The sequence below is a fragment of the Boleophthalmus pectinirostris genome, unplaced genomic scaffold (assembly GCF_026225935.1).
Source record: "Boleophthalmus pectinirostris isolate CB_2022bp ecotype Guang Dong unplaced genomic scaffold, ASM2622593v1 HiC_scaffold_9, whole genome shotgun sequence".
In the NCBI taxonomy this organism is placed as follows: Eukaryota; Metazoa; Chordata; class Actinopteri; order Gobiiformes; family Gobiidae; genus Boleophthalmus; species Boleophthalmus pectinirostris.
The window spans coordinates 6319177-6332955 of record NW_026571541.1 but is presented as its reverse complement, the minus strand read 5'-3'; positions in this window follow the sequence as shown (position 1 = coordinate 6332955).

The window sequence follows — 13779 nt, the reverse complement described above, 5'->3', positions numbered from 1 at the left end:
GTCAGATCATTAAAAAAAGTTCCACTCCCGTCATGTCATTGCTCCATTGTTTTGGCCTTCTCAGAGTCACCGTGAGCACAAAGTACATCTTAAACTTCAGGTGTGAATTAGCTATGGTCAAACTCAAGCTTATTTCTGTCATGGAACGAGTTGAGGTTTCAACTGGAGATGGAGCAAGTTTCAGTTCAGGATTTCAGGATAAGCCTGGACTTGTTAAGAGGCTTCAATGGAACACCCCCCTAGTACTGAATGTACAATAACAGAGTAGCTGTTTATACACAACACTAGACCCAGTTTAATATAAAACACAATTGTATGTCGTATATATACAAGTAGGGGGTCCCTGCTCCAGCTGTCCATCAGTTTGGGGGTTCCAGGGCCAGAAAATGTTGAATACCCCTTGCTTAGGGCTTTGGCAATCCACGGATACTTCCCCACCCACTCCTCCCAGTATCTGAATTGACACTTTTGCTTTTTAGCGACGTGTTGGGGTTCTGGTACATTAGCCATATCGAGCATATTCGCGCCTAATTGTAGAATGTCAAAAAATAAACAAAATAGATAGATTGTAGCCGGGGTAGTCGACTCAATCTCTTTACCAAAACTTTTTAATGTTTATCAGAAAATAACTACTCAGTATTCTGTTTGAGTGTCATTTTCAGAACATTTACGGCCAGATTCTGGATTCAGGACAACAGTTTAGTTTTCGAGACTGTCCCAAATTTTTCTGGACGTCTGGTCACCCTAATTTTTAAATGTTGATTCCTCATCACAAACAGACCTGGAGTTGTGTTTTCTTTCATTCACACAAGTTTAACACACACATCCTGCATATTTAGGCTGAGTTCTACTCCCAAACTGGAAACACACCTTCCACCTTGTGATGTCATGTGGTGATATAAGAAGTACTCCACTGTGTTTTTAAACTCAACACACCTTCACTAGAATCATTTGGATAATTTCAGCCCTGGAATTTCCAATCTCCACTCAACTAAACATAAAAGGAGCTGTTAACTTGAAAACTAGTGCTTCATGACATCACAAGGTGGAACAGAGCATTTTGAGCTTTGGAGATGTAGACAACTTCACATATGTTTTTGGGAAGGAAACAACATTGTAACATGGCTTAAAAACTATAAGAGTGAATTTCTGCATAATATAAGACTTTTAAAATATAAATTCTTAAACGTGTTACATGGGTTTTCTGAGATTTTGATGCTTTTTAAATCGTCCAGCAAAAGGTAGTCCTGACCACGCTTATAGATTTGGCAATGGGTTCTATTGTCTGGTAGCCAGGCTGACGCCACCTAGTGTTTCTGCTTAATTTCATTTCTCTCTAGCAACTAGGTCTGGAATCAGAATACACTAGACAGTTTGCAAGAACCCTGGAAGTGCGAGTTCGGGCACCAGCCAATCACTGAAGAGCCATATATTCAGTGTTGACAACAATTGTCAAGATTGAGGATCTAAAGCTGGAACAAAAAGAATGTTTGGTGAATTTCATGAAGCGGAAAGACGTTATTGCCCTTCTTTCTACGGGATTTAGGAAAAGCTTAATATACCAGTTAGTCCCGTTAGTGGCGCATTACATACATCACGACCAAATAGCAGCGATTAGTTAAATAAAAAGTATCCGCCTACAGTTAAGCGAATGAATTCTAATGCTGCGAGGTAAGACGGTTTCCACGAAGTGAAACCGGCTGATGAATCATGCTAATTGTCTGGCACTGTACACTGCAAACACAGCAGAACTGGTCAAATCTGAGTATTGATTTCCTCATGAGGATAAATAAAGTGTGCACTATGCAACTTTTCTGGTGGAGGGTTCGCCACCTGCTTGTCTCCAGAATGTTCCATGGTATGACATTAGGCATACACATGTAGCATTTATTCATTATGTGTGTTTCTGTTGCTCAAATTAATAGGAAAGACAGGTAGCAGACACTCCACTAGACATGTTACACAGTGCATCTTTAACCTTAGCTTGGAGATGATCGATAGTTGTTGAAAATCCTCTCATAAATTGTAGCCATTGCATAAAGTGGACTTTTATTTACCATCTAAAAGGCGATTAGATGGGAATCGTGGCAAGATTATTTGAGCTAATTTCCAAATAAATCAAATACTAAAATATGTGGAAAGCTATAAGACAGCCATAAAAGTGTCTTCAATGAATCTGTTTGGAGCCAGGTCTGACAGAGTCTAATGTTTAACACAGATTTATGGAGCTCTGAGAGACGATCAGTAACAGACCAAAGTGTCCAAACATTAACCATCACACGCGGCAGAAGGCTCTGGGGCTCTGAGGCTCTGAGGCTCTGAGGGGGGAGAGGAGGCCACGCCCAGATGTTCCTCTCCACACACATGTCCGGGTGATCACCTTTTGATGCAAGTGACTGGTTTTTATTGCGCGTTGTCAGTGATATATTAAAATTTCAGCTTTCTTTTTTTTTGTGTTATGAACACAAACTGTATAAAGAAGCGGACTAAGGGAGTGTGACGTCATCCACAGTGTTCAGCTCCAGTCAAATGAAGCTCACAGAGGTTGGCAATTATAGGGGCAAATTTTTGAACCAAGTTCCATATTAGGAATAGGAATTTATTTAAGGCCAAAATAGCAAAATAAAAACACCAGGATCATGTAGAGCGGGTTAATACAAACATTTTAATACCAAAATGACAAGGCTCACTGCATCAGTTACAGAGAGAGGAGTGCCAGTTTTTCAGTATAAAGTCAACAGGAGCCTGATTTGATGGAGCCGGAAGCACCCCCATGCTCACTTCCTATTTGAAATACAGCTACTAGCGAGTTGGACCTAACTGAGTGTACCAAATGTATATGGAAACAAAATTTGCATCAAAAAGTTAAAGCTTCACCAAATAAACATGCTCTACTACTTATCAAAGTATACTAAACAGATAATCCTTGTATCACCTACACAGTCGAAGCATACAGACCGGATGACCAAAGTCATAAACTAATGGGCCACAGATCAACCACGAGCACCCATTTGCCACAACAAAATTTAAGCAAAAACGTGTGTTTTGTTCCTGGACAAGCCCCCAATCTGTTACGTGCCACCCCTTAGACACATTCAGTCTATGGTTATGAAGGAGCAGCAGCTATACCCTGAGCTAAAAGTGCCCTCTCTGTTTGTGGATAGCTTTTATTTCAGTAGAACAGCAGTATTTTATGCACTTAGAACCTTTTCACCAGATCTAAATCTGGTCTATAACAAAACTAGTTGAGGATAAACCGAGACTAAAATAGGACTACACCATCACAGTTATAAAGAACGGTTAACACAAAGATGACAAACTGTGGATTAGATTCAAGAATCTTAATTAGATCTTAATTACGAGCACATCCTGTGTCCTGTGCTCAGGTCTCTGCCCTGGCTCCTGTGACTCAGAGACTTTCAAGCGTCTCTGCTTGTGCACAAGTCTCTCCATGGCTAAGCAACAAATCTGACATGCTAATGCCATATGAACCATCTGCACTCTGAGGAGCTCAGAGACCAGACTCCTGCTGGAGCCCAGAGTCACAACTAAACACGAGGAATCTTCTTCAGCACTCTTCTCTCTCATTTAATATCTCTCTCTTTTTTGATTTTATGATGATCTTTATGTTTTCATTTATGTTTGTATTGTGATTTTAATGCCTTTGTTATTCTGTAAAGTACTTTTTAATTAAGAAATGCTACAACTATAAATTAATTTAAATGTGCATTGTGTAACTTTTCTGGTGGAGGGTCCATCAAATGCTTTTCTCCATGGGGATTATTGTTTTGTTGTTTTGGAATATTTCACAGTATGGTATTAACCCTTAAACCTTTGAACCAAATATGTCAAACTCAGATATGTATTAGAGCTGCCCACAGATAGACTATAGAGACATTATTTATTTAAAATTTTGTTATTCATTTATATTTTGCTTGCTCTGGATTCAATGTTTAAGCAAAACTATTATTAAACATTTATTTTAATAAGAAAAGGTTTAACATTACATATCTCAAAAGAAAAGAAAACATGCAGATGTTGAAATTTTTTTTATAAATATTTAGTTTGGCCCACGACTTAGTCCCAGTTTTTAATTTTGGCCCTCTGTGAATTTGAGTTTGACACCCCTTATCTAAACTCTTAAACTATCTTCACTGAGACCAAACCAGACCAAGTTACAGGTCAGATCTGCGGTGAGGCAACCCTGCTCACAGTCAGAATGCCTGTTTTTTGAGATATTTTTGAGCCATAAAACCATGTGTAACAGAATAAATGTAAAGTAGAGCTGTTTAATATCACACTGTGGAACATTCCAGGCACAATGCACTTTTAAGAACCACCGTTTGAGACCAGCTATTCAAACTCTTTGTTCTCATTTTTCAATACTGCACATCTTTATTAGGGCCAGGTATCATTAAGAAGTTACCGATATGATACATACCTTGATACATAGGCAACGATACGATACCCTTTTTGATACAGTGAGCTTTCAGTTCAGTGCTATTCGATATATTACACACTGATTCCATACGGTTCATTGAAAAACAAAGGCTAAATCCTGGCTGTGATTCTAAAAGTCCACAAAGTTAATATTAAAAACACCCATTTTACTGAAAACTGAAAATGTCAACACAACTGTAGCTCTTACACAAATTAATTTAGTAAAATATACCTAAAAATACTATTGGCGATATATCGATACAACATCCCACAATATCGATACTGTATCAGCACATTAAACGATTACGATTTATATCAACACTTCTCTGTGTAAAATCTACAATTTTTTGAAAACAGAAGAGTAAAAATAAAAGCATTATCGTCATTTCAATCCAGTATCATTCCTTTGTTATTTATAGTGTCACTTCCATCGACAGCAGTAAAACCATTAGAACTTTACAGTGTTGTGTTTTGGTGCGGCCAACTTCCTGGGGTTTGCTCATTAACAGTGAATGGTGGCGGTCGCGTGTGTTAAGCGTGTGAGGAATGCAGCGTAAACCGATAGGGCCGCCGTGCACTGGCCCCATGCCACCGTCACTCTACACCTCTGGCACCAGGCTGGACTCACCTTCAAAACAACAGACCAGGCCAGTTGTAATAAGAATCTGAGCTTGGCACACACCCTTAAAACAAAGAAGAATAGTTTAAATCTGCGAAGAATTGTTGAAAGTTATTACGCAACACTGAGCTTTGTTACTTTTTCAGGTTGCATAACAGTGTCTTCTCCATGTATGATTTGTCCCTTTTGATATAAACTGCATGTATAGTGGATTCTTCCTTCCGATTTTTCAGGGCAATATCAACAACCGTGCAGAAAACTCAGGCAACTACTCATCCACCCAAAAGATAAAATAGAACCAGAGCATAAATGTAATGTCATATACGGAATATCCTGCATGTTCTGAGATAAAATATATCGGGAAACAGGGAGGGCGATCAGTACACGAAAAAAGGAACGTAGGACAGAATGCGAGAAGGAAACAGCAAAGGCGTGCACACAAGCAACGAAACACAAAGCAGAACAGGAACAACTTAAATCGGCCATTTCTGACCATGGTAAGAGAATGAACCACATTATGGACCGGGACAGAGCAAACATCACTGGGATAGAGCAAAACAAACATCGTCACTGGATTAAGGACACAACTGAAACCCAAAAACGTGCCCACGGGACTATAAACCGGGATGAGGGGGCTTTTTTACTCTCACACACCTGGGATACTGTCCTGAGGAAGTCAGACTGTAGATGGCGCTGTCGTACTTGCTGCCGTCCTTCCTCCATCAGTAGGAATACAGCGCCAAAACCTATTTAAATCAGCAAATTATCAACCAACTGAACCTGATTGGACTAGTATCAGAATGTTTCAACACAGTTGGTGCCTATGCCATCTGTGTGGAGTTTGCATGTTCTCCTTGTCTGGGTGGGTTTCCTCTGAACCAGGGGCTTTCAAATTGGGTGAATGTGAGCCTCCTCTTAGAGTAGGTAAAGACAGACGAGCCAATTTTAACATCGCTGAACATCAGTACATCACCAGGACTAATCCAGGACCAAACCAGGTCTAAACCAGGTCTAAACCAGGTCTAAACCAGGTCTAAACCAGGATTAAATCAGAATTAAACCAGGACTAATCTTGGATTTGTGTGTTTCTTGTGTGTGTTTCAGGGTGTTTGCGAAGCTTGATTGGGTGACGGCTATGCTTAGCTCTGTGGGGCATGGAGCCCTGAGTCGGTCCTTTCGCCCGTGGTCACCTGACCTCCAGGCCTGTCTCGACACTCAGTCCTGGTTCAGTCCTGGTGTAAGATTACGGATGTAACTCTGGCCTCTTACTAGCCCAGGAAAGCCGTAGCACCCGAGGGGTCAGCAAAAACGAAGAAAAGAAAGTAAGTTCTTCACCTTATTTTAATTGGCCACACCATGAGCAGATCAGACAGCATGTCCCCATGACAGACAACAGGCAACAAACACAGTGACAAAAAATTCCCCTTATATAGCTTGGCCTAAACCACTAAGCCCCAGATAGGTAAATTTGAACTTTTAAAAATTACTAAATACATGATTATACTGTTTACAACTATTTACATTTCATAAACTAATATTGCACTTTGTTACATCAGGATTATCAGTTTTTAAATATTATTTCATGTATAGATAGATAGTTAAAGTCATTTCGGCAGTTAAACCTCCCCTCCCCCAGCAGCACTTGGCAGAGTCCAAATCAGGGTGATGGGATGCACCTGGCCTGCACTGATAAGGGCGCACCTCCAAATCAGTGCCTCCACCAATCACCTCAAAGGAAAGGAAAAGAGGAGTGAAGCAGGGAAAATGAACATGGCATCAAATTAATATAACTGAAAACATGAAGGTATACACCTGATGAGCTCCCTCACACCTGGTTTAGTCCTGTTTTAGTCCGAGTTCAGTCCTGGTTCAGTCCTGGGATCAGTCCTGGTTTAGTCTGTGTGTGTCGTGCCTCCCCAGGGGCTCTTTGGCACCCTCCAGGGTAGGCAGGCCTCACCTATTGAAAACCGCTGCTCTGGTCACTCTGGTTTCCCTCACAATCCCAAAACATGCACCATAGGTCAAATCCACCAGCTAAGGAAGTCATGACCAAGCTTAAAAACGAGATCTGAAGATGCGTCCCAGGGCACACCAAGACCTGCCCACTGTTCTTGAGGAGATGCCCCAGAAATGTTCCTACAGGGACAATAAAGCGCCATTTTCTCTTTTTTTAATACTTTAATCAGTACCTCTTTAGTTAGATCCACTGACCCACAGGTTGAGACTTAACCCACCTCGCTCCTGGTGTCTGCGTACACTGGTGTATGAATGGGTGTGTGAATAGGTAAGTGGTTAATTGATTGAAATTGATTTAAGTGCCTTGAAGGTGGAAAAGCGCTGTATAAAAATGTGACCATTTATCAGCTTGGCCTAAATGTAAGATATAAACACTTAAATCTATGAGAAAATGACTTAAAAGTAGTGAAATTATCTATCCATGCAGCAGGATAAATTTAGTTGACAAGTTATCTTAAAATAAACTACCTCTAGATTAGATTTAAGCAGCCTCTGGTCTAATAAGTAGATAAAAATCTGAAAACAAGATGAATAAACTGATATAAGTTTTAAAATCTTGGTCATATCAGAGAAATTTGCAATGTTCACCATTATGTACCACATTTTTGGTATTATTTGGTATTTTATTTTAACAGGTGGTGTGCGAGGGAAACTTTTCAATCAAAAAAGTGTGTGGTGAGCTAAATCATTCATTCAACCATCCATCCTTCCTCCCATCTCTCTCTTAATTCCCCATCTATCTATTCATCCAATTCATCCATCCATTAATGAGTCAAGATTTTTTCCCTCAAAAGTCATGCTCACGTCCTCATGGTTTGGCTCAGAGTGGAGTCCAAGTCACTTCCAATGAATCCACGTCATGTCCATTGGCTCCTGGTGCAAGTTCCAGCCCGAGATGAGTCATGTTCATCTGAAGCCAAGTCCAAGTCCAGCTCCAGCCCATTCAACAAGAGTTTTTTTCTTCATTATTTACTTGCTGTGTTCCTTGAAAAGTGGGTCTGCTGGGAATTCTCACTGGCAGCTGCCCATTTTTGTAGCACTTTTTCATCTTGTTTTTAGAGAAAAGGGTTCTAACCTATAGGTTTAACTTTTCTAGTAGAGGCTCTGCTACCTGCTTGTCCCCATGGAGATGTTATTGCTTTGCCTGGAATATTCCATGGTAGCATTTATTCATTATGGGTGTATATACTGCTCAAAAATACAGCAATTCCTTTCGTGAACAGGGACGACTCCCCACAGACCTGAACTGTAATGTAGCATTGTGCAGTCTCTCTTGTGATAGACAGGTTTAATCTATACTGTGGAACATTGTAAACCAGGGGTGGGCTTTTTTTTTCCCCATGGGGCCACATGAGAAACAGAAAATATTGTGGAGGGCTGGACCAAAATGCTTAACAATTCTGCATAATATTTATTGTATTTCTTTATTTAAAAAATAATAATAATAAAATAATAAAGCAGTAAATAGCCTTGTTTTGACAAGCTGGTCAGACTGGTAAGAATTCATGTTATGACTAAGCAATGAAAAAGTGAGGCTGCCTTACCAAAAATGTCATAAAAAAAACTCCTAAAATAAAAGCAATGCAGCTTTAGTCCATGCATGAGGTAAAATTATAAAATATGTTTATTTTGTCATTTCAACTGATCTTATACGAGATGGTCAGAGTCACCCAAAGGCCCGTATGTGGCCCCGGAGCTGTACAATGTCCAGGTCTGGTCTAGACAAAGCAATAACATTCCCATGGAGACAAGCAGGTGGCGAATCCTCCACTAGAAATGTTACGCAGTGCACCTTTAACTAACACTTTAAACTAACTTTGAACTCAAAATCATAATTTTAAAATGTCTTTTATAAAGCAGATGCACAGAGGTCAGCAGTATGAGGACTTAAGACTTAGGACTTGGGATGTTGTGATATAGGCTCTATCCACGCTTACGTCACAAACCAGGAAGATGTTTAGAGATTTACGATGACAGCTTCCAGTGGGCTTTGTTCACGGTAAGAAGTCTGACAAAATCTAAGGAAAATGAGAAATGGTCCAGTTTTCTTCATCTCCATGTCATTATAGTGTTCCGTTATGTTCAGTGAATCAACAATTACAACCACACCTCAGTTTTCATCATTTCCCCACTGACACACAACTCCAAGTGCACTGGGTACATGTGATTAGAAGAGATGAGACGCCAAATTCCAGATGATTCCAAACAGCACATACATATGCTCACATTTACTTCAGTGGGTTTGACCACAGTCGGTCGGTGAGCACTGTGTCGGGAACTACACCGGAAGTTGTCATTGCATCTTTCCAAATTTCTTTCTGGTTTATGTGTAAGAAATGTACATTATTTTATAATGGAATAACATTAATGAAATCATAGCAGAAATAACAACAAAAAATTAATATAAACTAAAAAAATTGGCCCAAAAAAGAGTTGGAAGGAGAAAACTTATTTAATCCCTCCCCCACTCTTCTACTCTAACACAAAGAGCTTTCTTTCGAATTTTTCAGATATTTCACATTAAACTATATGAACTAGTTTCAAGTGCAGACAAAGAGTCACTGTTATAGTTTGGTAACATAACTGTATTGCAATAATACATAAGGATACCAACAATGGTTAGAAAAATTAAAGATACCAACAATGGTAACAGACGGCACAAACCAGCAATGGTGTGGAAACAACAAGCATAAAGCAGCACTACAGAAGCAGTATTGTTCTAAGACCCACTCTCTATATATTGTTTTTATATAACAACTTGAATTTATGATTTTTTTGGCATTGGTTGAGATGTGTATCCAGGCTGTTCCAAAGTTTTACACCGCATACAGGCTTGTGACGTGAGCCTACTGACTCTCAGATAATGGCGATAGAGTCATAAGTTTCCGAAGCGACCTGGAAAATGAGCCACAAGTCCAAGCCTGGTCAAGTCAATTACGACATCCATGTCACCCATCCACGCCTTCACCCATCCCTCTATCCATCTATCTATTTATCTCTTTTATTAAATCACCCATCAGTGTATTAGGCTACATTCAGACTGCAGGGCTTAATACTCAATTCTGATTTTTTTTGTGAAATCCGATGTTTTTGGGAGGTCGTCCACATTTCCAATTAAATGTGACTTGTATGTGATCTCCAGTGTGAACATTAAATGGCCCGGAAGTGTCCCACATGTGCACTGGAGGACACGATAACGTCAACCGCAGCGAGCGTGCTCTGTGTTTACGGAAGTTGTCCAAAAATGTACGCGAGCATTGAGCACCTGGAGATTCTAAAGTTGCTCTCGTACCGGAGCCAGAACATGAACAACTTATTTGTTTTAAGGAGGAGATTGAGAAGGAGAAGGACGAGGTTTTTGGCCATGGTGTTTTGTGGGACAGCGGCAGAAACGTCCGTTAAAAGGAATGTGTGGATGCGCAGATGTAGCCAAGAGTGGTGAGTGGTGATGTGCTTTGCTTCAGTGACACGGAGTTCATTAACAATTTTTGCCTACTTCAGTGCAGAATAGTGACGTTTGTGTCTTGTTGATAACGTGTAGGTCGGATGAATGCGCTTTGGCCGTTCAGACTGAAGTCACATGCCAAAAGATCGGATATGTATCGGTTTCAGGACCACATATCCAAGTGGCCTGGGTCGCATTTGAAAAAATCTGATCTGTGTGGTTCAGACTGTCATTAAAAGATCAGATACAGGTCACATCGGGGCCAAAAAATCGGATTTGGGTCACTTCAGGCTGCAGTCTGAACTTAGTCTTAGAGCTCCTATTATGCAATATTGACTCTCATGAGCTTTAAGTCATGTTAGAATGTTGTTACCTCATCAAAAACAGCTCCTTTTACCTTTTGTTCAGTTGGGATTGGCACTTCCAGTGCTGAAATCAACATTATAACATAGACCTTTTTATTCACCCATTCATTCCATTACAACATGCTCAAATATCATAATAATAAAACAAAAAGACATTAAATGAAATCACTCTCCACATGATGTTCTCAAATCCTATCAGATGTCACAATACATCACAAAAGTACATTTTAAAGCCACCTTGCCAATCGCACTTTCATTTGTATTTTCTTTTCCTCGTGGCCTTCTTTAAACTGAAACCTGTGACAGAAACTGCTGGCGGGAGTTTAAGATTTCGTTGTTGAAATCGGAGCCTAATCGCGTTGGTGGCGGCACGCTCCACTCTGCCTTCCAACAATGGACCGAACTCCAGCCAACTTCAACGGACCACACAAAAACAATGAGGCGTGGAACTATTCAACTGCTCCCGACGGCACCTATAGGCAGGCCCGTCGGCAGAAATTTGGGGGCCCGGGGCAAGTCCAAGCAGCTCCAGCCCATTCAACAAGAGTTTTCTCATTATTTACTATGGGAATGGGAATTCTCAATGGGAATTCTATTTTTTTTTCCTTGTTTTGGGGGAAGAGGGTTCTGGCCTAGGCTTAAAGGTGCACTGCGCAACTTTTCTGAAGGAGGATCTGCTGCCCACTTGGCTCCAGGAGATGTTATAGCTTTGCCTGGAATGTTCGGTGGTATGACATTAAACATATTCATCTAGCATTTATTCATTTCATATGCTTTTATTGCTCAAAAAATACAGCAATTCTGAGTTTTTCTTTCATAATGGAAAAACACTTAAGATACATGGCATCATCACTTGTAACATTCCATTTGTTGTTTATTTGATCAGATGTCCCTGTGGTTTTGCTTATGTTGGATGCACGTCTAGCCCTCTGTGCATCAGGATCAGCAAACACAGAAGTAACATCAGGTGCGGTGATGAACGTAACCCTGTGGCGACACATTTCAAAAAGGCTGGACACAATCTTTACTGCTTTCAATACACTGGTATAGAAAACGTGGACAAACCCTCTAGAGGCAATAATCACAAACGTTTATTACTATAGCGTGAAATTTTCCTCACTATAGGGCGCACTTAAAAGCCTTCAGTTTCAACCAAAAAGGACTGCACCCCTTACAATCCAGAGCGCCTTATATATGAATTTATTGGGGTGTCTTAGTACGACTTTAGTAAACTACAAAGCCGCACCACTTGCAGCATTATGGCGACCATAATCAGGAGCATCGCGGAGTAATACATACTGTGATTCCTTTTAATATCAAAATGCACCTGTCAAGAGACAAGCTTACAACGCCCACTTTAAACTCAATTCTATTATAAAGTGAAAGTGCGAGCTGCGTGCGAGCAGTGGATGAGAGAAGGAGAACACACATTCACCAAGTCAGGGAGACAGCGCCGAGCGACTTACACCACGATCTGCCAATGGATCATGGACGCCTGGGCTAAGGATCAGTATCAACTGTGGTCCGAGCTTTCACCAAGACCAGAATCATCACTGAACTGCCAGGGAACAGTAACCACACTGACTCGGATAATGACGAGAGGGATGTGGACGTGCTGGACGCCGTAATCACCCAACTGTTTGAACTATTATTGTGAATACTCTAACAATTTAGCGTCTCAAACTTTATTTTTTTTTACACGTTACAATTTAACAAAGTTGAGAGTTATTGTGAATGCGTTAATTAAAGTTTGACTGACTTATCTAACTGTTGTGTTTTGTTTAATGCGCCTTATAGTCTGGTGCAGGTTATATGTGAAAAAAGTTTGAAAATAGATCATTCAATGACAGTGTGCCTTATAATCCAGAGTGTCCTATAGTGCATAAAATACGGTACATACACACACTCAACACTATGGCTGCAGCAGATTTAAATGAAGAGTTAGATATAAAACCATTTTTATAGATCTATGTTTCGTCATGGTTTTTGATATCTATGTCATAATTGTGTATTCTTGTCACTGGACTCTCTTCAAGCTCATAATGTTTCCTTGTGATTTATAATCTTTAGTGAACAAGTGTATGACAATCTATTTCTGGTACATATTATATACTGTATATACACTGTGGCAGAGGTAGCTGATCATGTGATCTCAGAGGTGAACCAGCTCACTTCCTCTTCCTGAACAGGCCTAATACAGGGTTATTTCTGGTGAGTTAAATCTGTTTGTTTGTTTGTATCTTGTTAAAAAGAACTCATTTGTAACTTTTGTAAATATAGTTTTAAGGGTCTTAACAGTCCAGATCAGAGGTATGGTTTTAACTTTTATCTTATTAACTTTGATTGATGTATTTTATGTTAACCATACTGGGTTACAGGCTCAGTGCTGTTTGCTGTTTTTGAGTTTGAGTTACTATTGTCAGTCTATCGTAACTCTGCAGTGGGTGTGGGCTGGAGGTAGCTGGGTGTGGAGGGGGCTCACTTTAGAGGGTGACCTTATTTATAATTATCGGTGGTGGAGGCACTTGTAACTGGGTGTTTTCAGTTGTGATAATGGTTTTCTTTGCATTAATCTCGCCTGTTTTTCACTTATAGTATGTCTCCTTCACCCCAGCTTTAAGATGGAGCCTCACCCCTGCAGTAGCATCCTCACTTGTTCCATATAACGCAACCTTAACGTTTTGTTTTGTTAATAAAAGCTGCTGTATGGCTGTTAGACCCAGACATTGACTGGCTTACTTTGTTATTAAAGCTACCTGTGGATCCTCCAGGTGTTACAACACTCTTGAAGGAAAGGTTTTTTAATACTCTAACAAACAGGCTGGTGGTTTGTTACCCATAACTACACTAAGCACCTTCACCCCTCACTAGGACACTTTAAAACACTGCACTTT